This window comes from Cotesia glomerata, linkage group LG2 (genome assembly GCF_020080835.1).
Source record: "Cotesia glomerata isolate CgM1 linkage group LG2, MPM_Cglom_v2.3, whole genome shotgun sequence".
Taxonomy (NCBI): Eukaryota; Metazoa; Arthropoda; class Insecta; order Hymenoptera; family Braconidae; genus Cotesia; species Cotesia glomerata.
Window position 1 is genome coordinate 19,591,668 of NC_058159.1, and position 26,291 is coordinate 19,617,958.

General features: G+C 30.4%; 1 protein-coding gene and 1 long non-coding RNA gene across 6 annotated transcripts in view; both read left to right on the forward strand.

Moving 5' to 3' along the window:
* LOC123259302 (transcription factor EC) overlaps positions 1-26,291 on the forward strand; it is a 435,681-nt gene that overhangs the window by 224,090 nt on the left and 185,300 nt on the right. The window lies entirely within an intron of this gene.
* On the forward strand, positions 1,458-9,698 carry LOC123259312. Its single transcript, XR_006508216.1, has 3 exons — positions 1,458-1,682; positions 5,723-5,728; positions 9,688-9,698. It is a non-coding gene; the product is annotated as an uncharacterized LOC123259312 (long non-coding RNA).

A 26,291-nucleotide genomic window follows, 5' to 3' on the forward strand; every position in this document is an offset into this window, starting at 1 on the left:
TTTTATTTTATTGGACTCTCAGTAATTATAAAGAGGAGAATAAACGTGTATCAAGTAAATATCCATAACATTGTTTCACGATAGATTTCGAAAGTTTATTATGAAAGTAATTAAAACATAGTGAAAGTAATTACATAAAAAGTACTTTTTTAGGTAGAATTTTCAAAAAAAAATAGATGCGGTTGTTGGTCCTACAGCACGAATAATAACATTTTTTTCTTATTATCTTTCCTCGTCAAATTACATAATTTTATGATAACTGAAGGTTCTAGAATGTTCGAAAACATGAAAAAACATTTTAACAATTTGATAAATTATTTCTCATACACAGAAAAAAAGATTTCTTGACTGAAGAATGAAATTCTTGGCTCAAGTAAATTTTCGGGTGCCCGAAGAAAGACCGAAGTTGTCTTGGCCGAAGTAAAAATTTTTCTTGAAATTCTATTCTTGGTGGAAGTAATTTTTCTTAATTCAAATTATCATAAATACTTGATACAATAAATTTTTATAATGGATCAAAATTTTTAGATACTTTAGGGAAGCAGCGCCACCTACTTCAGCTGTGAAAAAAATTTTCTCACCTTGAGAAAATTTTTCTCTTGAATATTTGATACCCATTTTAGATTATTTTAGCACGCAATTATACATATTGAATGAAAGAAAATAGTTCAATATTATTTGATCTTCCCATTTGACATATTCGTCAATAAAAATATTAATGAAAATTTATTATCGAGATATTTAATTTTTTGGAGCAAGAAAAAAATTTTCTCAAGATAAGAATATTTACTTCTGTCAAGAACTTAATTTTTTGGAGCAAGAGAAAAATTTTCTCAAAACAAGAAAATTTTTTTGATTTAAATAAATTGTCTTGGATCAAGATACGTATTTCTTGAAGCAAAAAAATTAATTTTGTTGGAATAAGTGAAATTTCTTGAGTCAAAAAAAAATTTTTTTTCGCCCAAGAAAATAATTAGCAAGAAAAATATTTTCTTGGTTCAAGTGAACCATTCTTTCTGTGTATTATCAGATCGCATTTAAGTAACGTTGCGGATCATATTTTTTTTTTTTTTTTTTTCAATAGATGTAAAAGTTTATAAAGTTAGCTTTTATTTGAAGTATAAGAATGTCAATTTTTAAATACATAGTTATTTACTTTTGATAGCATTGTACGTAGGGTAAATGTTCCAGTAGTTGACCGGGCACCAGTAGTTGACCGATTTCATAAGAAAGTTCAAAAATTGTTATTAACTGAATTTTTTATGACCTTCAAATTTATTTTTAACTATTGTTGAACTTATAATCATTACAATGAATAGGTATTCCAAATATTATTTAATTATTAGAATATCGAAAATAATTCATGAAAATTTTTCACCGCATGATCTGACTAAAATTGGTCAATTACTATAGTAGAGTATCCGAGAGGTGACTATATGTTTTATTTGACAAAAAAGTTCCTATTAGGTTAATCTTGTCAAATTAAATTCTGAAGTAGTCTTTAATAGTTTCTTAACAAATCTTTTAATAAGATTTTACAAAAATAATCAAATAAATACCAATTCAACCACCGGTCAGACACTGGTACAATAAAACACCGTTGTACCATCAATAAATGACTTCGGTCATCTATTGGAACCTGCTATTTTTCAAAATACCAGTAGTTGACCGCATGCACAGTTGTAAGTTTCTAATCTATATAAAATAAAATTAGGAAAACGGTTGACCCTAAAGGCCATCCCTGCAACTTCCCGCTAATTCCGTCAATACCTGGCCGCTTTTTTGAGCTCTTCGAGCTGAAAAATACAATCTATGTGTTGTTTTGAGCTCTCCGAGCTCAAAAAGATACCTTTTCTATGCTTTGAGCTCTTTGAGCTCAAAAGTCTGATAGAAGTTTCATAGAACACTATTTTTTGAACTTTCAAACCGCAATAACTTTTGAATGAATGAACCGATTTTTACGCGGTTGGCGGCATGCTACGCAGTTTTTTAAGCCTCATAAAGAATTTCTAAGTTTTAATTGGTCAAACTAGAAATTTCGGAGTAACTCCAAAAAAACACTTTTTTCAGTTTTCTTTCGTTCACGATATCTCTCGAACGAATCAACCGATTTTGACTGGATTAGCGGCGATCGACGTGGTTTTTCAAGGTTGAGAGCTGATTAGCTTTTGGAATCGATCGATTGAGCCGTTTAAAAGTTATCCCAAAAAAACCACTTCAGAAAAAAATTTTTTTCCTATTTTTTTCATATTTCTCCAAATTTCTCAAAATCTATCGGTCCGCGGCAAAACCGCGGCGAAATCGGTTCAACCGTTCAAAAGTTATAAGACGTTTACATACTCACACACACACACACACACACATGCGCGCGCGCACACATACACATACATACAGACATAGTGACATCCTCGCGGGAATAGTCAGGAAAGCTTCCTAGGACCTCAAAACGTCGAGATCTGATGAAAACTCGATTTTCGAAAAATGGGGTAAAACCAATAACTTCCTGATTTTTGAAAATTTTTAATTTTCTTAGCGGGAAGTTAAAAAATATAAATATGTTTACGTGATAATTTAATGTTTACATGAGTGTTGTTATTTAAAATAATTTATAATTATTAAATTATTAGTAATAAAGAAGTATTTATGCTTAGTGTTTAATGTGTTTCAAATAAGATGACTGTTGAGTCAAGTTTAAATTTATGCACTGATAGAAGGATTTATTTTAGCTATTAATAATTAAATTTATTTAGGAGGAAAAAGTACATTTATTAATAGTTAATAAGTATTTATTTATATTTAACCAATATTTATTAACAGAATGGATATTTTATTGAGTGAATTTGTTTCGCTTGCAATGTCATATGATATAAAGATTGCTTATAAACAAAAATAATTTTTATAAATTATTTGCATTGATTATATTACTTTATAATAACGTTTACTGTAACATACCGACTTTTATCACAGCTCATAATTATCTTTTATATTTTAACATATTAAAAACGTTAATTTATTTAGTGAATTGAATTTTTTCCATGTATTCCAGCTATAGGGTTATAAAAAGTGTCAAAAGAAAATTGCTATTTTTGCTTTTGATTTTAAATAAATATTTTTTAAGAGTTAACTAATATTCATTAACCATAACAGTTAATAAATCGTATTTAATAAATAATTTATAAACGGTTAATAAATATTTATTAAACCCTATGATGTTAACAAATCATTTATTAACAGTTAATAAAGCTTATTAAATATAAAAAAATCCTTCTATCAGTGTAACTGATGTGTAAGTTTAAATATGAATTTTTATGTTGACATTAGAGATATATAGACATAAATTTAGAGTAATTAATAGTTTATTTCAAATAATATTTATTATTTTTAATAACTGCATACGTGTGCCTCAAAAAAATATTTTGCTTTTGTCATTATTGAATCTAAGTTTAATTTACTAATCTGTTTCGTTTTTATTATTATTAGTTTTGTTCTAAAATAAACGAATTTTGTTTACTAATAATACAAATCTAATTTAAATAAATAAGCATAAAAACATTATACATTAAACATAAAAAACTAATTAAAGTTTACAAAATAACCAATGTTTGATAATCGGTCAACTACTGGAACATTCCGGTCAATTTACTAGATCAAGCCGGTAACTACTGGTGTTTTTATCTTACCTGCATTTAAATGTAAATTTATATGTAATTTCATTCATAATTCAAATAAATAACATCACATATCAAAAACTTAAATATTTAAAGTTTAAATAAACTTTAAATTATTTTTTTTTAACGTATAATAATTAAATTACGATCAATTGAACTGCCAAAAATCCTTAATCGGTCAACTACTGCTACATTTACCCTACTCTTATCAATTCTATAAATACTAAAAAGAAAATATTTAAAATTTAATAATTATTGCAACTACATTTAAGGATGCATTACACATAATAAATTATAATTCTGTCCATGAATAAAGTTTGTTAATCTCATCAATCAGACAATCATTACATGATTATATTTTTTTTTCAATCACTATATAAGTAATCATTTCTGCCAATAAAAGTAATCTAATGCTTTTTTAAAAATAGATTTGATAGTATTTTTTAAACAAAATATTTTTAAAATAGTACATGACATAATACAATTGAAATAACTTCCCGATTTTTTGAAAATCATTGATTTTTATAGCGAGAAGTTAAAAAAAATTTTTTTTACTTTCTGTTGCCTTTTAAAATTAATGCTATAATCGAAAAATTCTAATTCATCATTCACGTAAAAAAGAGTAGTGGAATTATTAAACTTAAGCTGAGTATTTAATACAGTTTCAGATACTAGAGAAGTCACTCTATTTTAAAACTATAAAAATTACACTATTTTCCAAACAAAGCAAATATTAAAGTTTCAAACGATACTCTCCCAATTTTAAAAACTTAGTAACTATTTTTTTCTTTTCTGAATAGCAGAAATTCTGATTTAAGCTTTAAATTTTACTGTATCTGATAGAAATTAGTTAAAATAAAAGTGGAGATGATGCTCGCATCCTTGTTGGTTAATTTTTGAATTACATCGTTGTAAGTAGAGTAAAAAGCTTTTCTGCCGGATGATGAACTCGAACACTCAACCCTCGTGATGTAAAGACGCATGCTCCAGACACCGAGCCAATGCACGTGAACAGAATTATGGAGTGTATTCTCATATTTAAATGATTTACTTAGACGTTTTAAGTATTACAGTCTCAAACGGTAAAAATTGATTAGAGAATTACTTTTTCTGGTAAATGTAAGAATTACAGTGTATACACATAAGCCTATAGGCTGCAATATTTCTTAGCTCATTTCTGTTAACCTTACATCTTACATTATTCAAATTGAAAAACCTGTTTTTACTCTAGAAATTGTAATTTTCCACCACTATTTATTCCGTGTAAGAATGAGAGTGTAACTTAGGTGCCAATTTTGTTACAAACAATAATGATTCCCTTTATTATTTCTATACATCATATTTATTATGTGACAATCACATTTTAATTTTTACTTTAATAAAAATAAACTTTTAATATCAATAAATTTATAGAGATACAGATTCCACATTAAAGCTGTAAAATTCCTTCTTTATGTTAATTATATTTTACGTCCAGACTTAACGTCCGTAAGAAAGCAAAAAACTTGAAGGATAAAATTGAAAAAGGAATCGTTGGATTATATTTAAAGTTGAAAATTATAAGTAATACATTTTGTTATTGAGTTGCATTCTCAAATGCACTTTGGGTTATAATCTCTTCTAATGTGAACGTGTTAAAAATTCTTGATAATTTCATGTGAACGTATTATGTACTAGAATCGTTCAATCAGTTTCAAAGCCATTAAAGCATTTACACAGAAATTTACTCGAAATTCGTGATAATCAGTGACTTGACGCATCAATGAGATTAGTCGATTACTCTTCCCCACTATTGTACACTGTTGATAATAACTTTCACTTCTCAATTATATAATATTTTTGCTATCGATTACGCCTGTTAATATTACTTTATCAAAATAAGATTTTTTTAACATTAAAAATTATACATTACATTTTTTTTGGTATAGAGAGCTATCATATCAAAAGTCAGTATTATTCATTTTAGATTTGTTAGAAAAAACTACACTCTAAATCACGTATTAAAACCGTGATATGACTTAACACCACTGTAATTATGATTTTTATGGCATTAGAATATCGTCATAAAAATATTGAAATTTAAAAGAGACAAGAGGATTAAATCCTTTGAAAATGTAAAAATTAACAAGTTCAAAATAGAGGAAAAATATATGAACCGTTGGTAAAAACTAAAACCGTACTATTCTCTAAAGCGTATTAAATGAACGACATAATGATTATTTTTATCAGAATTAACCCTGACATTTTTCATAAGATAATTTGTTTTGAATTTGTAAAGTTGATAGTAACAATACATATTCTAATTGGGTCATTCCATGTCAAATCGACAAATGGTTGGAATCGATCCCCTCCGATTTGAATGAATTTTGGTGGAGAGTGTTGTCTAGTCATAAAACGAAGATCTGCCAAAGGAAAAATTAAAAAAAAATTTTTCTTGAGAGTTATGCAAAATTGAAAATTTCACTGTTTTTCTGGTTTTATAAGTTTATTTATTTAATATTTTATAATCCACTGAATATTAAAAAAAACCACTGGTACGTTCAAAAAGGACGCTTAGAGATATGAGAAAAAAACGTTGAATATTACCAAAATTTTGAATTTTTCAAAATCGTAAAAAATAAACTTCGCAGTAAAATTTTGGGCTCAAAATTTTTTATTTTATAGCTCTAACATATCTTAAGAAATTCTGAAATTTTCAGGTGTTTTTTTTTTTCAAATATGAATTTTTGAATTTTGGCAAAATAATTTTTTTCAACTTTTCTGTTGAATATAATTATTCTACCATATGATTATTGAAGTTCAAGCTCTAAAATATTTTTCTTATGTTAATGGGAAGTAAAAACAAAAATATATCAAAAAATTGATATTATTATTTGTTTATTTAGAATAATGTTTGAGATTCAACGTTTCTGTGATTAAACGAAAGTATTAAAAGCATTAAAAAAATACCTAAGGTTGTACGAACAGTACCCCGTAAGTCATAATAGAATATAAATTTTTTTTAATCAAAATTAAAAATTTGAATACGAAAATTCATTATTATAATTTAACAGTTACCTTACATTATTATTAATTAAAATAATTAAATAATTTCATTAACAAAAACAATAAATAGTCAAAGTTTGACTCAAGTATTTTTTCACAAAACTCAGACCTGGCATCACCGCGCATAACAGCTGTTTATATTTATCTAGCTGTGTAGTGTTGAGTTGAAAAACATAACCCATAAATATACACAGGAATTATTAAAATTCAAAATTCGCGCGTTCTGTTCTGTGCAATGTTGCCAGACTGCGCTGAATCACGTGGTTTATTTATTTTTAAATATGTCGGCCTGAAATTTTCGTGAATTTCTCATCTTTTGCATTAAAATATCTTTAAAAGCTTTCGTAAGAAAATTTTCATTTTATTTTTAACGTATTCTACAAAAGTTGATTGACTGATATACAAGTTTTTTGTTTTTTAATCTTCCTATGAGGTAGTCAAATAAATCGATATATGTGCAATCCGCCAATAGTCTCTATAGGCTAGATGTTAAATTTCAATTTTTTAATAATTTATTAAAGGATAACCTTTCGTCAGATCTAATCCAAAAAATTAATTTAGACGTATGAGATAGCAATTCATAACATATCAAAAAATTAGCTTTTGATATTCACAAGTGCATTAGTGTCCGAACAACCTTAATAGTATTTAATTTTCAAAATTTCGAATCCTTTTGAATACTACTTCAGTACATGAAAAATCATCTATCCGAACAAAAACAGTTTCACTGTAAAAAATTGCGCCAAGTCCACGTTCATAAAACTCATCTCAATAACATTTGCACTTTACAAAAAAAATTAGGCTCGTTTTAATAATTTTCATTCTCTACAAAAAGATGTGAAATACAAAAAAATACCAAGAAACCGTCATAATGTTGAAAAAATTGAAAAAAAATTTGTTGAAAATTGAAAAATAAAAAAAAAATTTTTTTATCGTACTTGGCGCGCGTCATTGAGTACCCCAAATTTTTTCGGAAGAATTACAACTCAAGAAAAATCGATTTCGCTTGTATATATATAATCATATTATATATTTATATAGATTTCATTAGTCAAGGATACTGAACTCATTGAAAACATTGCTTAGTGTATTAATTATCAGTTTTAGTGAAAAACCCGTTCTTAAAATTTTTTTTAGATCTTTAGTGAGAACAACTGTCAATATGGTGGTGTGTTCAAGAAATCTGAAATTATATAAAATTTTTGGATTCATTTTTTTTCAGCTTCGTCATTAATCTTTAATGAAGAACCTTATGCAACATTAAAGTTTGATATTGCTTCGTTTAATTGTGATTAACACATTTTGATTGGCACTCACACCGCATTGTCCCAATGTAGTCGGCTATATGTTTTATTTTTTAGTAAACACAATTCTCACAATGCAACCGACCCAACGTATGCATGCGTATCGACTTATATGTAGTTTGCATAACTGCGTATGACATGTCAATTTTACCTAACTTTTGTAAAACTTATTATGAAATAACATAGGTTGACTTACTTATAAATTTCTCAGCATTGAAAGGATGTTTATTTATCCTGAAAAAATTTGGGGTACTCAATGACGCGCGCCAAGTACGATATAAATTTTTTTTTTATTTTTTAATTTTCAACAAATTTTTTTTCAATTTTTTCAACATTATGACGGTTTCTTGGTATTTTTTTGTATTTCACATCTTTTTGTAGAGAATGAAAATTATTAAAACGAGCCTAATTTTTTTTGTAAAGTGCAAATGTTATTGAGATGAGTTTTATGAACGTGGACTTGGCGCAATTTCTTACAGTGAAACTGTTTTTGTTCGGATTTCAGTATTTTTTGTAATTATAATAAAAATTGACAATTTTAATTTAATACATTTCCGGTGGCAAACTATCCCCTTTAAGCTATAGTTCATGTAAAAGTTATTCTTGCGCCGCCTGGCGTGTGTAATTGCAAGCTGTCAAATATCTTTTTTTCACTGTAGTTTCCCATCTATTATCAGCTATTATCTAAGATTAGCATGCATCCTTATATTATTTAGTCTCTGGCCGTCCGCTTTTTACATAAGAAAAAAGTTAAAATCTAAAAATCTGGGTCGCTATAGTTTGTGCTGATTATTTTTAATAATTTTAAATAGAAATTATAAAGATAATTGATAATAATCAAGTAATACGCGTAATAAAAAGCATGAACTACTATTATAAAATATCATATAGAAAAAAAATCAAAATAAATTTGAAAAAAAATTTGTAACCTCAAAAAACCGTTCTGCTTACGGTATATACACACTCAGTAGTCTGGCTTGAGAACGGAACTTGGCGCCAGACTCTATCGAGTCTGTTGATTTTTTCATTTTTCTATTTTATATCTTTTTGTAAAGAAAAAAAAAATTTTTTTTTCCTTAATAGTCTTATGAACGTGGACTTGGCGCGATTTTCTTACAGTGAAACTGTTTTTGTTCGGGTTATAATTACTATTATTGTTGTTGTTATTATGATTACCAATATTATTTATTGTTATTATGATATTGTTGTTAGTAAATGACACAATGTATCAAACGCATAGTTTATTACTTTCAGTATTATAATTACTATTATTGTTGTTGTTATTATGATTGCCAATATTATTTATTGTTATTATGATATTGTTGTTAGTAAATGACACAATGTATCAAACGCATATTTATGTTACGTATTATCAAGAGATTAAGATTATTTAAAACCCGCTCAATCAAATGACAGTGCCATCTACAGGCAACAACTATGAGATTATAGAATGTACACTATCTTCAATGAAAATTCCCCAGACACTGAACAGCTGGTTTATCCCAAGAAAGTAGAACTCGAACAACGTTTAGTCTGTTGTGTATTTAGACTGGTTAATAAATATTATGTAAGAAATATTATCGTTTCAAACTTCGCTCAATTAACAAGTAGTGCCACCTACAGGCAACAATCATCAAGACGTTTGTAGTATCTGTACATTGCTTGAACAGAATTACTCAGATCTTGATCAGCTGACTTTTCCGAAGAAAGCAAAATCAAACAATTCTAGCTCTTTTAGAGTCAGTTTTTCAAATCAAGATAAAATAGTATCCAGGATAAAATTATGATGCCAGTATATTTATATATATGAAATATATAGATATATTTTATCATTAGATAAAATTTTATCCTAGATTGAAAAACTGGCCCTTAAATATTGACTCTAGTTAATAAATACAACTAAATGAAAAGAAAGTATATTTAGAAAAATACGAATGGAAAGTTATTTAATAATTAATTCTAGAGATTTTATATCAAAAAAATATTTTAACATTTTTTGTTTTTAAAAAAATTTTTAATTCAAAGTTTGTATTTTTCCCGCGGAAATTGAATGTTTATAAAGTTTTAATATAAATCATTTAAAGTATCACTTTTCGTACAATATCTAGCAGCATTGATAAAATTTTATATCAATAAGCCGCGAAAATTCTTTAGCTTAGATTGATAAACTAAATGATCAATTGTAAGCTTTTAATTTTACATATATTTTTAAAAAATTTTTACATTTTTGTAGTTGTGATAGTTGTAAATTTGAATTTAATACTTTAATACTTAATAATTTAAAAACAATATCAATGATAATAATAATAATAAATCGTACTATCAATTTAATTTTACCATTATAAATATTTTTAGTATTATCCATATTGTCATTGTTAATATTGTCGTTATTATAATTATTATTATTTTCATTATTATTTAGTGTCAATATCATATTGTTGTTAGTAAATATCACAATTCGTAAACTTATAAATAATATTCGTATTATGTAAGAAATATCATCGTTTCAAACTTCGCTTAATTAACAAGTAGTGCCACCTACAGGCTACAATCATCAAGACGTTTGTAGTATCTGAACATTGCTCGAACAGAATTACTCAGATCTTGATCAGCTGACTTTTCCGAAGAAAGCAAAATCAAACAATTCTAGCTCTTTTAAGTATTGACTGTAGTTAACAAATACGACTGAATTAGAAGAAAATATATCTAGAAAAATACACATGAAAAGTTATTTAATAATTAATTCTAGGAATTTTATATTAAAAATAAATTTTAACATTTTTTGTTATTAAAAAGATTTTTAATTCAAAGTTTATATTTTTCCCGCGGAAATTGAATGTTTATAAAGTTTCAATATACAGTGAAAGTTGTTAAAAGTTACCGTAGTTCTGTCTCAATTTCTCATAAAACATCAATAAAAGCGAGAAAGACAACCTGGGTAACTTTTAACCCGTCAGAACTCACGTGAATTTTAGTTTCTCACTTGCACTACAGCGCCGCTCTATAAGTCGGATGTTGTTGCGTGAGCAAAATGCTCATAACGTGAGTGCTGACGGGTTAAGAGCTTTTACTGTAAATCAATTAAAGTATCACTTTTCGTACAATATCTAGCAGCATTAATAAAATTTTATATAAATAAGCCGCGAATACTCTTTGACTTAGATTCATGAACTAAATTATTAATTGGATTTTTAACTTTACATGAATTTTTACCTTTTTTGTAATTGAGATAATTGTAAATTTAAATTTAATATCTTAATACTGAATAATTTAAAAACAATAATAATAATAATAATTATAATAATAATGATAAATATGGTTACTGTTATAATTATCAATTTATTATTACCATTATAATTATTTTCATTTTTTTAACTATTAGTATTATTATTATTATTATTATTATTATTATTTCATTTATTTAGAAGTATGTTACGACTCCGTACATGTGTAGCTCCACAAGCGTGTTTTACGTATAAAATTTGAATTTCCCGGGATTTGTAGCATTCCGTATACATACGGTGCGGTTTGTGTACGGAGTCGTATAGTTTGTCAGCTGTACCTTAGCCACATCGTTAGTTTATTATATAGAATTATATACAATACTTTCTCGCAGAGAGCTCAAAGTAAATAAACAAAGTAAATAAATAAAAGAATAACTGCAAGCAATTTATCTTAGTTCATTAACATATGTGTGAGCACCTTTAAGATTGGAGTTTACTTTTCTACGGTACTAATTTAAATCTCGCGTTGGCTGCATTTTTTACCGCAAACTATCCCCTTGATTAAAGCTACAGTTTATGTAGAAATAATAATTCTAGTGCACCCTGACGGTCGTAGATGCAAGCTGTCAATTACCTTTTTTTAGTGTAGTTGCGTATCTATAGGATGATTACTATACATTTTTATTTTATCTAGTCTGTGGCACTGACCATTCCCCATCGAAAAAAAGTCAGGATCGAAATTTTTGCATTGCTATAGTTTGTGCTCATTAAATTTAATAATTTCAAGTAGATTAAGTGTTATAATTGATTATAATTTAATTAATATCAGTAAAATAAGGTATAAACTACTGTTGTAATAGACAATTTAGGAAAAAAAAGTACCATAGAATTAAATAAAATTTGCAACCTCAAAATATCGTAATGTTTCCAGTAAACACAGTCGGTAGTCTGGCGCTCCGTTTACAACGGATTTGATTTGAACGGAACTTGGCGCCAGATTCTACCGAATCTGTGGATCATCTATATGGGTCATTCCACTAAATAAGAGCATTTTTACGGGGCGACCCTCGCGGATTATGTTTAAAATTTATGGAGGTGTTCTCTATAATAAGAAATAAATTCCCTACAAGTTCCAGCCCTTAATATGCAGCGGTTCTGGAGTTATGATTTTTTGAAATTTTGAAAAAAAATTTTTTTTAACTTTTTTATTAATTTTTCTGATGAAGAAAAATTTTTTATTAAAATCCACTAAAAATCTTATCTTGTGGGAAAAATGCTCAGCTTTTGAATGAAAATATCCATTTTATTATAAATACATCAGAAGACCCTTTGAAATCCAATTAAAGTGGAAAAATTGATTTTTCTCGGTGTGCGGTGCAAGGTACATCCAATTTGACTTTTTTTTCTGAAAGATCAGAATTTTTTACACAAAATATATGGTTTTCACAATGTGCATATTTTTTGTTTAATCACAATTAAATTAAACGTAAAATCTTTATAATTAAAATACTTTTATTTTTGAACTTTTTTCAGATGTTGATACAGTTTTAATAAGAGCATATCCAATTTCATCATTTATCGGTAAAAGTGTGCAATGTCTGTGTACCCTTTACCGTTTTTGATAAAGAATATCGTACGTCTAACACATTTTTTTTGTCTAAATAATCATCATTCGTTATGAAAGTAAAATCAACGCCTGTAAAATTCTTGATTGCCCAGGAATGCAAATCTTGGGGTGTCAGTATATGTTTTTTATTTTCCATTTGTAATGAAGCTCTAGCAGCATGTCGTTTTACTGGACCTGCAAGCCCATCGCATGGTCCTTTTCCATGGGCAGTCGCAAAAAAATACCAGTCAACGATGATTCTAAAGTCAGCATAATGATAACATAAATTAGTAAATGTTTTTTTATTTCTAAATTGCTGAGGTGCTCCATCTGAGAAGTAAAAAATCCTTTCAATAACAGCAAATTTTTCTCTTAAAAAAGAAATCAATTGTTCTTGAAATAAATAAATCAAAACTGCATTATGTTTAAGGCAATCTGAAATACTAACTAAGCCTAAATGCTTAATAGTATCATTTTCGTTTTAGTAAACCACCATTTGAAATATAGTAGCTTAGTCATTATTCCAATGAAAGCCTTGAGCAGCTTCTTGCCCTGTTGAAAAGCTCCAATAAGATCCCATCAAAAGCGACAAAAGCCACTTAGAAACCAATAAAATTTATGGGTTTCCAAGTGGCTTTTGTCGCTTTTGATGGGATCCTATTGGAAATTTTAAACAGGGTGCACAACAAACGCAATTTTCTACCAAGTTAAAGACTACCGCTAATTCACCACTCTTCATATTTAATTTCGCATTAAGGAAAAACCGACTTCGTATTTTTACTATAAAATCATGTTTTAAAAGTTTCTCAAGTTGCGTCGCTAAGGTATCAATAAAGTCATCGGAATCCGAAATAACGTTTACAATGGTACATCGATCGGTTGATGTCCACATTTTAAAATAGATTTCATTTACATCAAATTCTTTAAACGATGCATGAAAGTAATTAATGATTTCTTCATTGTTTGGACATCTATTACAACTTCTGAAGAAGCACGATTCCGTTAGATTATTACAAATCAATTTATTCAATAAATTGGTTAAGTTTCCATAATCCAATCAGTATTTCTTGCAAATTTTGGAAAATTACATCCTAAATAAGAAAATGGAATCGTAGTTGTGAGCGCCATCTGCATCGTATAAACTCAATTTTTTAACGAGCAGTTTGAAATTTTAAATATTTAACAGAAAATTATTTTACTATCCCGAATAATCGTATAACACTTAGCGGATATAACGTTTAATTTAATTGTGATTGAAAAAAAAATATGCACATTGTGAAAGACATATATTTAGTGTAAAAAACTCTGATCTTTCAGAAAAAAAAATCAAATTGGATGTACCTTGCACCGTACACTGAGAAAAATCAATTTTTCCACTTTAATTGGATTTCAAAGGGTCTTCTGATGTGTTTATGATAAAATGGATCTTTTCATTCAAAAGCTGAGAATTTTTTCCACAAGATAAGATTTTTAGTGGATTTTAATAAAAAAGTTTTCCTCATCAGAAAAATTAATAAAAAAGTTAAAAAAAATTTTTTTTTCAAAATTTCAAAAAACCATAACTCCAGAACCGCTGCATATTAAGGGCTGAAACTTGTAGGGAATTTATTTCTTATTATAGAGAACACCTCCATAAATTTTAAACATAATCCGCGAGGGTCGCCCCGTAAAAATGTTCTTATTTGGTGGAATGACCCATATATATATAAATGAATCCCTATTTCCCTTGTATTGGTCATGCCATCACGCGTGAACGGCTGGACCGATTTCACTAATTCTTTTTTTGATGAGTTTGTTATTGCCAGGAGAAGGTTCTTATGAAAGAAAAAATTAAGAAAATTGCGCGGGAAATTAGAAAATTTAAGAATACTTAACCACCTTATAAAATTTATATCTACACTGTTAAAAATTTTTATTGTAATTTTACAAGAAATGTATTGGAAGCTAATAGGCAAAACATTTATTTAAAATTACAATCGGGTATAGTAATATTACAAAATATATATAGATGTAGGGTTACTAATTTTCAAGGTTTTGTAATTTTAGAAATATTTTTAGATTAGCTAAGTTTGTAAAAATACAATACTTTCCTTGAATTTTACTTGAATTGAAATAAGAAATAAGAAAGATTTGATTTAATATTTGTTGTCATTTTATTTTTATGAAGCGCTGACTAGATTCTGCATCTTACGTAGACCTAATTTTTACAACTCTGGTGATATAAAGTGAAAATAATATTTACCCTAACTAAGAATCGAACACGAGCCGCACGATTGCCAGACCGATACCTAACGCCCTACGCCGTACGACCGATAAGTGTTTTAACATCTTATTATTCTTATAAGCTAATCCTATGTGGTGATTGAGCTTTACGGCTTATTATTTATTATTTACATTATTTGTGTTATTTGATGCTGTTTACTGATGAAAATAACTAACTTTTACATTATTTATAATTCATTGAATATTATAAAAATTAAAGTCTAACATATACTCATTCAAATATATTGATTTCGAAATGATCGTTTGAGCGTAATATTAAAATTTATAAAAGATAAATGATGCCTCGAATTTATTATTACAAATAAACAACCATAGACTAATAATTAGTAAAAATAAATATGAAGGACACTGTTGTTTTTTGATACATCAGTCTCATTTTTGTAAAACTCAAAAGTATTGTTTTTAAAATTGGAAAACAGTGAAGTAGAATTACGATTCGTGTAATATAATTAAAATTGTCTGGTAAAATTATATTGTACTGTGTAATTTTACAATGAAAATTGTAAAAATAAAAAAAAAGCTTTTTAAATTTTTTATGAGATTATTTGAATATAAATTACAATATTTTTTTATAATTTAACATACAATTATGCCGAATCAGATCACAAATAATGTTTGTAAAATTAAAAAGCTTTTTCTTAAAAATTGACAAACGGTTTTGTAATATTACAATGCGTGTTAGGTTTATACATTAAGATTGTAAAATTACAACACATCTTAGTAGATTTCCTGACAGGTGTTGGAAAATTACATGAATTGTATTTTATTTCGCATTGCTATACACTGATTTGTAATTTTACTTATTATTTGTTTTGTAATATCATTGTAATTTTACAAAAATTTTTAACAGTGTATATTTATAAAAATGAATTGCTGGACCGATTTTGATAATTTTCCTTTGTACGTTATTGTAAAATAACAACATTAAATATTTATTTTTACCGGATCTGGGTGTTGAAAAGAAATTATAAACACTTATTCGTGGTTTTCTCGTTTATTATATAAAATATCACAGTTTAAAATTAGTGAACACTTGACTCTTAATAACTATCATAAATTTAACTTCTTAATTTATTTGAACTATTTAATTAAGTAATACGAGAATTATTATTAAATTAAGTATTTGAAATTACTGTAATTATAATCATAAAGACGAGTTATCAATATGTTGGCACCATACACAAATATCAATTTAAGGTTTTAATAAGAGCGTTGAGTTAATCAATTTTACCAAGATTTGAATACGAGCTCAAATTTAATTAATTGCATGAATTTGTTGATCTATTATTTTATCACAATAAAAATTATTAATGACGCGACAATAGTTAGTACGAGCGATGATACGAGTGAAGAGCACGGAGGAGAGTCAGAACGCGAACTGAAATCAGCAGTCACAAGAGAGGCTTGAATAAAAGCAAGAGATTATAAGATTATTTGCATACCTGGTGATCAGTGACGTCACCTCATCCAGGTATGACAACGACTTGAACTGAAGACAATTTTAATTAATGAGTCATGCAGGTATTATATTATTAAGACTGAATATTATTTAATCTCTTGTGAATGCTGATTCAAAATGTAAAATAATTTATATAGTATATAAAGCATGATCCCGAGATACCGGCATAACAACAATCGAGAGGTTACGTTTTTAATTATTATTATTAACCAATTCATCATTATTAAATTATTATGAAGGACACGAAATTGGTACCTGAATTTCCGATGATGGAGAATTGTCCTGGATGAGTCGTTGAGTAGATTTGTACAAGATGCACTGGATAATTGGAATTCCGTTATGAACACTTTATAAATACTGAGCACGTGTAGTTAGCCACCGCGTGTAGATTAATTGTGCCGGTTGGCGCGTAATCGTCTATCTGCCTCGGGGAGTTGACTATCAGGGTGCGCGTCAGTCGCAGCACCACTGATGCAGTAGAGTGCGAATTTACCAAGTGTTCTGGCGCGAACATTTGGTATTTACGCAACAGTTATAGTTAAAAGATGGTTTATAAAAAAAAAAAACATTTGAAAAAAAAATCGTAAATATTGAAAAATAGAAAAATTAAAAATTAAAGTGCAGCCAACATGTAATCGGGAGGTACTAGGTTTATATCTCAGTCCGATCTATCTGAATTTTCTCACATCTTTATATATATATATATATATATATATATATATATATATATATATATATATATATATTTATATATATATATATATATATATATATATATATATATATATATATATATATATATATTTCTTCTGTGCGTATGTTTGTCACTGAACTCCTCCTAAAAAGCTGGACCGATTTTAATGAAATTTTTTGTGTGTCTTCCGGTGGATTCCAGAATGGTTTAGATTCACAACTCAGTCCACGGAAAAATGTTCATTTAATAGATTTTTTATTTATAAATTGTTGTTGACCTTGAGTACCCACATGCACTTTTCATATATTTTATGAATATCATATATATAAGACTAGAAATTTGAATAGCGCGCTACGCGCGCGCCTAAATTTTAACCAATAATGAATCGTGGCCCGTTTTTTGCGAGTTTCGACCTTTGACTAACTTCAAGACTTTCATCTATTTTATAATATAGGATATATGAAAAAATTCATGTGGGTACGCAAATGAAAGCTCTCGATAAGTACAAAATCAGAATGGGCTTATATTTACGAAAATGTTAATTATTGAGGAATGCCCATTGCATATCGTTAACTAATGATGTTTTTGACTATGCAAGCTCATTCCTAAAATTTCTAAATTTAAGACGTGTGTACCGGACAACGTCTGTCGGGTCCGCTAGTTTCTAATATTTTGTTCTTTCAGGGTTTGCTGTATTTTATTTAGTACGACATCTTTTGGTGATTCCTTGTTCTGATATTGTTGTCTCAGTCCTTTTTCTCAATTAAAAAAGAGACAAAATTGTATTAATTCTTAAATAAAAGATTAATTGTTATAAAATATAAAAACTCGAAATTCTAATTTTTCTACCTGGTTTTTATTGGTAGTTTTTATTGGTAGTTCATCGATGATGTCATAAACATCAGTGTTTTTCAAGCGAAAATCTATTTCTTCTCGTGATAATGATAAATTTCTTATTTTTATCACATCACTTGAAATAGGAATAGCAGCATGACAGCTACATATTCCTTGTACTGGTAAAGCATCTTTGAATCTTTTGCTGAGTTTTTTTTTTCGACCAGCTGAATTTGTTTGTTGAAAGCGAAATGACAATATACTCCTGGAAGATTATCTTGGCCCCATTGACACATTTCTTCGGGTGTTTGTATTTGTTGAACAGCATCTTTTTGGAGGTTAGCTTGGGTAATTAAACGCTTGATTAATTCACCCAACGCATCACCCGGACCTTTCCTGTGAGAAGTTGCATCAAAATGCCATTCGGCTGATATTTTAAAATCATCTTCATGATGAAGCAAGTTGACTAAATTGTACCGATTCTTATATTGAGTTACCGCACCATCCGAAAAATGAATTATTTTTGTATTATTGGGAATCTTAATTTTAAGAAACGATGTTAATTCCTCTTGGAAACTGTAAACGGCAGTGGTGTTATGCGTTCCCTTGTGGAAAAATTTCTCTGAAATAACTGTAAAAAAATTTTAATAAGTACGAATAATAGTTCATAAAGTTTTTTATTTTCTTAAAAAGTCCGAAAAAGTCTTATTAAGTCAGGAAAACTCTTCATTCGACTTAGAAAGTCAGATTTTTAGCAAGATTTGGGACTGCCAGAAGAGTTATTCAGAGTTATTCAAACTTCTAGTAGGAATCCTTGTGAAAATAATTCTCTGAAAAATCTCTTAAAAAGTTAAATTTACCCTGCAATTTGGGACTTTCCCAAAGGGTTATTAAAGAGTTGATAGGACTTATTCAGTTTTAGAGTAAAAAGAAGATAATGTTTCGTTTCAAAAAATTTACTGATCGGAATTAGAGAAAATTGAAAATTAAACTTTAAAAAAGAATTAGTGCATGTTTTGTAAAATTTTTTTTTCAAATAATATTTTCATCACAAAAATACTTCGATGAACATCGAATCGCTCATAGTTGAGCAAGTCAAAACATCAACAGCAAATAAAGTGTATTTGCTGTTGGAAACAGATACTACTCAGAGAGTGAATCAAATTGGTATTTAATTTGGACTATAACATATATGAATTATTTTTCTAGGTAGGAAAGAATTTTCTAACCATACGCCATCTATTAGAAACTAAGAATACTAGTCTAGTCAACAAGTGCCTTTTTTCAGCAGTTTCCGGAAATTATGATTGAGGTGTCATTCGATTCGGACTGGCATCTAGATAATTTTTGAAAAAAACGAAGTTCCGCTTGCAAAAATTACAAAAGTTATTAACAATTAACTACAAAAAAAACGGGGGGTTTAGTTTTTTGCAAATATCGCAAAAACTAATAAAGATTTTTTAAATTTGAAAAAAGATTCAAAAAGAAGAGAAAACTTCCAAAAAAAGTTCCGACTCCCGGAAATGAAGGACCAATATTTATAATTTTCCCAGAGGGTTGAAAATACGTCCGAAAACGGGTACTCCAGCTTGCGCAAGCCACGGCCCATTCGGACCTATAAAGAATAAATATAATTTGAACTTATTACCCATGTGGGAGTCCCCAGAGGTGAATGACGGGGCCAAGCCTGCGCCAACACTGGGACGCCAGGCTTGACGTCCCAGAGTTGGGCCAAAAATGGGGAACTCAGCCTTGGCCGTTCCTTTGGTGAACCAGACTTGGGCCAAGGCTGGGTTAACTAGCCTCGGCCGTCCAATGGCGCGCCAGTCTTGGCCCAAGATTGGTTCACCTAGCTCTGACCATTTGATGGTACGCCAGACTTGGGCCAAGACTGGCTTACCTAGCTCTGGCCATTTGATGGTACGCCAGACTTGGGCTAAGGATGGGTTACCTAGTCTTGGCCATTCAATGGAAAATCTAAAGTTGAATAATCATTAAGTAATATAATTTTGAAAAGTAAATATTCTTTGTTTAACGAATATTTATTAGCTAATGCTACAATCGAAAATTTATTATTTAACAAAAACAATTACATATCATCAAGATTGATATGGTATCAAAAAAATTAAAATATAATAATTTACAGTTGAATTTTTAATGTTGATAATTTTAAATTTTAAAATCTATAATAAAATATTAAAAATGTACAGAACGATTTACAAAGTCTAAAGTAATATAAGAAATTGACTCTTGCATTTTTTTAACTAATGAACATTTGTAAAAAATAGTTAATTTTCATCAAAACACAATATTAAATATCATCTATGTATATATATATATATATATATATATATATATATATATATAATATATATATATATATATATATATATATATATATATATAAGAGATTCCCACCTATATATTGACTCATCACGATATCTCTGGAACCATAAGGCGTAGCGACTTGAAATTTGGTAGGAATATTCCTTTCGCCGAGTAGAGGTCAGCTAAGAATGGATTTTACGAAATTCCACCCACAAAGGGGGTTGCGGAGCGTTAACAATAGAAAATTCCCATTTTTAACCTATAGCTCCTATCGACTTCAAATTTGGTAGGAATCTCCTATATGTGATGTAGAAATGATCTAAGAGCGGATTTTACGACAATCTACTCCTAATATGGATTGCGGGGGTGGACGTTAACAATGAAAATTAAAAATTTCCGACTTCTAGCTCCTACAGACTCCTAATTTTGTATGAATTTTGTGTAAGTGATGTAAAAATAATTTATGAACGAATTTTACGATATCCCACTCCACAGAGGAGTGCGGGGGTGGGTCTTAACAATGAAAATTTTAAATTTCCGAGCTGTAGCTCCTATAGGCTCCAAATTTAATTTGGTATCATGTACTTGAAATGGAAATATTTACAATGAAGAAAGGCCATATTTCTATGGGTAAATTTGGCTAGGTAATCTACAGATTCGGTAGAATCTGGCGCCAAGTTCCGTTCAAAAATCCTGTTGCAAACGGAGCGCCAGACTACCGAATGTGTTTACTGTAAGCAGAACGGTTTTTTGAGGTTGCGAAATTTAATTTAATTCTACGGTACTTTTTTTCACTAATTTGTTTATTATAACAGTAATTCATAATTTATTTTACCGTATTAATTAATTTATATTCACTTATAACAATTTATTTACTTGAAATTATTAAATTTTATCAGCACATACTATAGCGCGCTCACATTTTTCGATCCTGACTTTTTTTTTATGTAAAAAGTGACATGCCACAGACTAGATAAAATAAAAATGTGAAGTAATCCTCCTATAGATACGCAACTACAGTTAAAAAAAGTAATTCACAGCTTACATTTACAGCTGCCAGAGCGCACTGGAATTATATCTGCATAAACTGTAGCTTCAAGGGGATAGTTTGCGGTAATAAATGCAGCCAACGCGAGATTTAAGTTAGTACCGTAGAAAAGTAAACTCCAATCTTAAAGGTGCTCACACACGTGTTAATGAACTAAGGTAGATTGCTTGCAGTTATCCTTTTATTTATTTACTTTGTTTATTTACTTTGAGCTCTCTGCGAGAAAGTATTGTATATAATTCTATATAATAAACTAACGATGTGACTAAGTTACAGCAAACAAACAATACGACTCCGTACACAAACAGCACCGTATGTATACGAAGTGCTACAAATCCCGGGAAATTCAAATTTTATACGTAATTCACCCTCGTAGAGCGGCACATGTACGAAGTCGTACACATACTACAGAATAAATGAAGTAATAATAATAATAATAATAATAATAATAATAATAATAATAATAATAATAATAATAATAATAATAATAATAATAATAATAATAATAATAATAATAATAATAATAATAATAATAATAATAATGATAATAATAATAATAATAATATGTCTCTCGCATCCAATGTGTGATTGAGTTCGAAACAACTCAACGAGCATACACGCCCCGAGTACGTCGCATTGCTGCTGAACTTCGGTGGCGTCATCACACATTGAATAAAAGTACTCTTCTTGTCATCAAGGAAGAGTCGCTTAATAAATTGCGAGCTCTAGTGACTGCCAAAAAGTCACTAGAGAAAAGGCTGAAACGGCTGGTCGACAATTCGTTGTTTCGATCTAGCCCTTCACGCTTTCTGACACCAAAGACTGTTGTTACCGGAAATTATCCAGCACCTGAGCGGTTGGAAGCTTTTTGGACTGAGTTGTATGGAGATCAACCAAACGTAAACGCCAACACTCCAGCTCTGCATGACGTCAAAGCATTTTGTCGGAAACACCGTCGACAGAATGCTGATGAAGAGAGCCCTGCAGTCAGTGTAAATGAAGTTCGTTTAGCTCTAGATGGCAGCAGAAATTGGGCTGCCCCGGGACCAGATGGCATTAATGTCTTCTGGTGGAAGAAGTTTACTTCTACCCACCTCCATTTGGCCCGTATATTTACATCCTACATTAGAGCTGACGAACCGATTCCAGACTGGCTTGTAGAAGGGCGAACCGTACTGATACCCAAAAAAGGTGACTTGTCTGACCCAAAGAATTACAGGCCTATCACCTGCCTGAATGCGGTTTATAAAATTTTTACAAAAATTTTGAATAACCGTATCTTGCAGGAGATAGGACCTATATGGCAACAGATATATGAACAGCGTGGCAACAAAAGAGGCCTGTCAGGTTGCAAAGAGAACCTGATAGTTGATCGATGTGTCATACAAGATGCGATCTACTATCAACGCAACCTGTCAATGGCCTGGATTGACTATCGCAAGGCATTTGACTCAACTCCTCATGAGTTGATTTTATACCTCCTCAAGTGCCTGGGGGTCAATCCCGAAACGGTGGAATGCATTCGGCGTACAATGCAGCTCTGGCGAACGCGTTTCCATATAGGAAATGGAAACGCATTGCACGTAACCGGAGTTGTAGAGTACAAACGAGGGGTCTTCCAAGGCGATTCCTTGAGCCCTCTGCTGTTTTGCATCTCACTGCTGCCTATATCTGTTGCTCTCCGTAAAACCCATGGGTACTCTGTGGGGCCTCCGGGTGATCGAAAATACTCGATCACCCATCTGCTTTACATGGATGATCTGAAGCTATATAGTGCTAATGAAGATCATCTACAGGCAGCCCTGAACATTGTAGCAGAGTACACACGAGATGTCGGAATGTCTTTTGGGTTGGACAAGTGTGCGGTCATACATCTGGCGAGGGGTAAGTGCTCTGATACGGGTGATGATGTCGAGTTAGTAGATGGGAGCATCTTAAGACAATTAGGCGCCGGAGAGTTGTATAGATACCTAGGAATGGAAGAGTACCGCATGCATGCGGTCTCTGAAGTCCAAGCAACTCTCCGTAGTGAGTATGTTAGGAGACTCCGGAAAATTTGGTCCTCCGAACTTTCCGGCAAAAATAAAGTCTCCGCCACTAACATGCTCGCTGTCCCAGTCTTACTATACTCTTTCGGTGTCCTGAAATGGGCCCGAAAGGATTTACGAGATCTCGATATCAAAACCCGTAAGGTTATCAATACGAATCGGAGCATGCACCCAATTCATCAGTCGCCAGATTATACCTCTCCCGGTCCATCGGTGGGAGAGGTCTGCAGAGTTTGGAGCGGCTGCATGATCGTTTGGTCCTGGGCTTAACATTCGAGGTTGTCAATTTCACTGCAGACGAGGATGACTTCCTTATGCAAATCGTACATAAACATGAAAATGCGCATAAGGGGTCGTTCTTGTATAAGGCAGCTATATATGCAGCAAGAACCCTTGGTCTTGGAGAGATAAACGCTCTTATGGAACTCCGAAAGGAAGAATTTAAGAGCGTCATCAGGAACGCCGAGGAAAAACAACTCCTAGGCGAACTGATGGACAAGTCCATGAACAGCGTGTACTTCAAACACGTGCGTGATCATGGCTTGTCCACCCAGCTGACCTTTTCCTTCTTAAAATCAGCTGGCTTGATGTCCGAGACTGAAGGGTTCATATTTGCCTGCCAAGATGGTGTCATTAACACTCTAGAATACCGTAGCAAGGTGCTCCAGGTGCAGCTTCTGGACACGTCATGTAGGATGTGTAAACAACACCCGGAGACGCTCATACACCTTTTGTCGGCATGTCCTGTGCTGGCGAGAGGTGCATATATCCAGCGTCACAACGCTGCCCTGAGAGTACTGTACTACTATCTTCGTCATTACTACGGTATTGATATGACACCAGTGCTGCCTTATCTACGAGGAGATATTCCCCAGGTTGTTGAGAATGACAGTTGCAAAATTTACTGGAACATGCCATTTGCAACAACCCGGCGGATCGATCACAAGAAACCCGATATTGTGCTCTTCGACAAGGCCACTCGTGACATTTATGTCATTGAGTTCTCAGCCCCGGCTGAACACAACATCTCAGCCAAAGAAGAGCACAAAAGAAAAATATATCAGGATCTCCTATTTGAAATTGGCAAACTTTACCCAGGTTACCGTGTCAAACTAGTCGTCGTAATCGTTGGCGTCCTTGGAGGGATGAAACAGTCTTTTGTATCCTCACTTGCCAAAGTTCCAGCTTGCACGTCAAAATCTGAGTTCTTGGCTGTCAGGATGCAGAAGGCTGTAATATTAGGTTCCCTCCGTCTACTTAGGGAAATGACTTTGGCCTGCTGTGGCCGCTAACCGCCTTGTTGTGCGGAGTGGTCCAGCAGTAATGGATGGAGCTCAGGCTGGGCCCTCGGAGAGTCGGACTTCGGGGACAACCCCCCTGAGCATTTAATAACATAATAATAATAATAATAATAATAGTTAAAAAATGGAAATAATTATAATGTTAATAATAAATTGATAAATATAATAGCAACGATATTTATTATTATTATAATTATTATAATTATAATTGTAATTATAATTATAATTATAATTATTATTATTATTATTATTATTATTATTATCATTTTTAAATTATTGAGTATTGAGGATTAGATTTGAATTAATAATTATCTCAATTACAAAAAAATGTAAAAATTCATGTAAAATTAAAGTTTCAATTGATAATTTAGTTTGTTAATCTAAGTCAAAGAGTATTTGCGGCTTATTTATATAAAATTTTATTGATGCTGCTAGATATTGTACGATAAGTGATACTTTAATTGATTTATATTGAAACTTTATAAACATTCAATTTCTGCGGGAAAAATACAAACTTTGAATTGAAAATTTTTTTAATAACAAATAATGTTAAAATTTTTTTTTTAATATGAAATCCCTAGAATTAATTATTAAATAACTTTCCATATGTATTTTTCTAATTATATTTTCTTTTAATTCATTTGCATTTATTACCTAGAGTCAATACTTAAGAGAGCTAGCATTGTTTGATTTTGCTTTCTTCGAAAATGTCAGCTGATCAAGACTGATTAATTCTGTTCGAGCAATGTACAGATACTACAAACGTCTTGATGATTGTTGCCTGTAGGTGGCACTAGTTGTTAATTAAGCGAAGTTTGAAACGATGATATTTCTTACAAAATACGAATATCTTATATATATATAGGAGACTTTCTATAGATATAGATAGTCACTCATCACGATATCTCTGGAACCATAAGGCGTAGCGACCTGAAATTTGGTAGGAATATTCCTTTCGCCGAGTAGAGGTCAGCTAAGAACGGATTTTACGAAATTCCACCCACAAGGGGGGTTGCGGGGGCGTTAACAATAGAAAATTCCCATTTTTAACCTATAGCTCCTATCGACTTCAAATTTGGTAGGAATCTCCTATATGTGATGTAGAAATGATCTAAGAGCGGATTTTACGACAATCTACTCCCAATATGGATTGCGGGGGTGGACGTTAAAAATAAAAATTAAAAATTTCCGACTTCTAGCTCCTACAGACTCCTAATTTTGTATGAATTTTGTGTAAGTGATGTAAAAATAATTTATGAACGAATTTTACGATATCCCACTCCACAGAGGAGTGCGGGGGTGGGTCTTAACAATGAAAATTTTAAATTTCCGAGCTGTAGCTCCTATAGACTCCAAATTTGGTAAGAATCTGTTCTATGGGATGTAGAAATGATTCAAGAGCGGATTTAATGACAGCCTACCCCCAATGTGGATTGCGGGGTAGGGCGT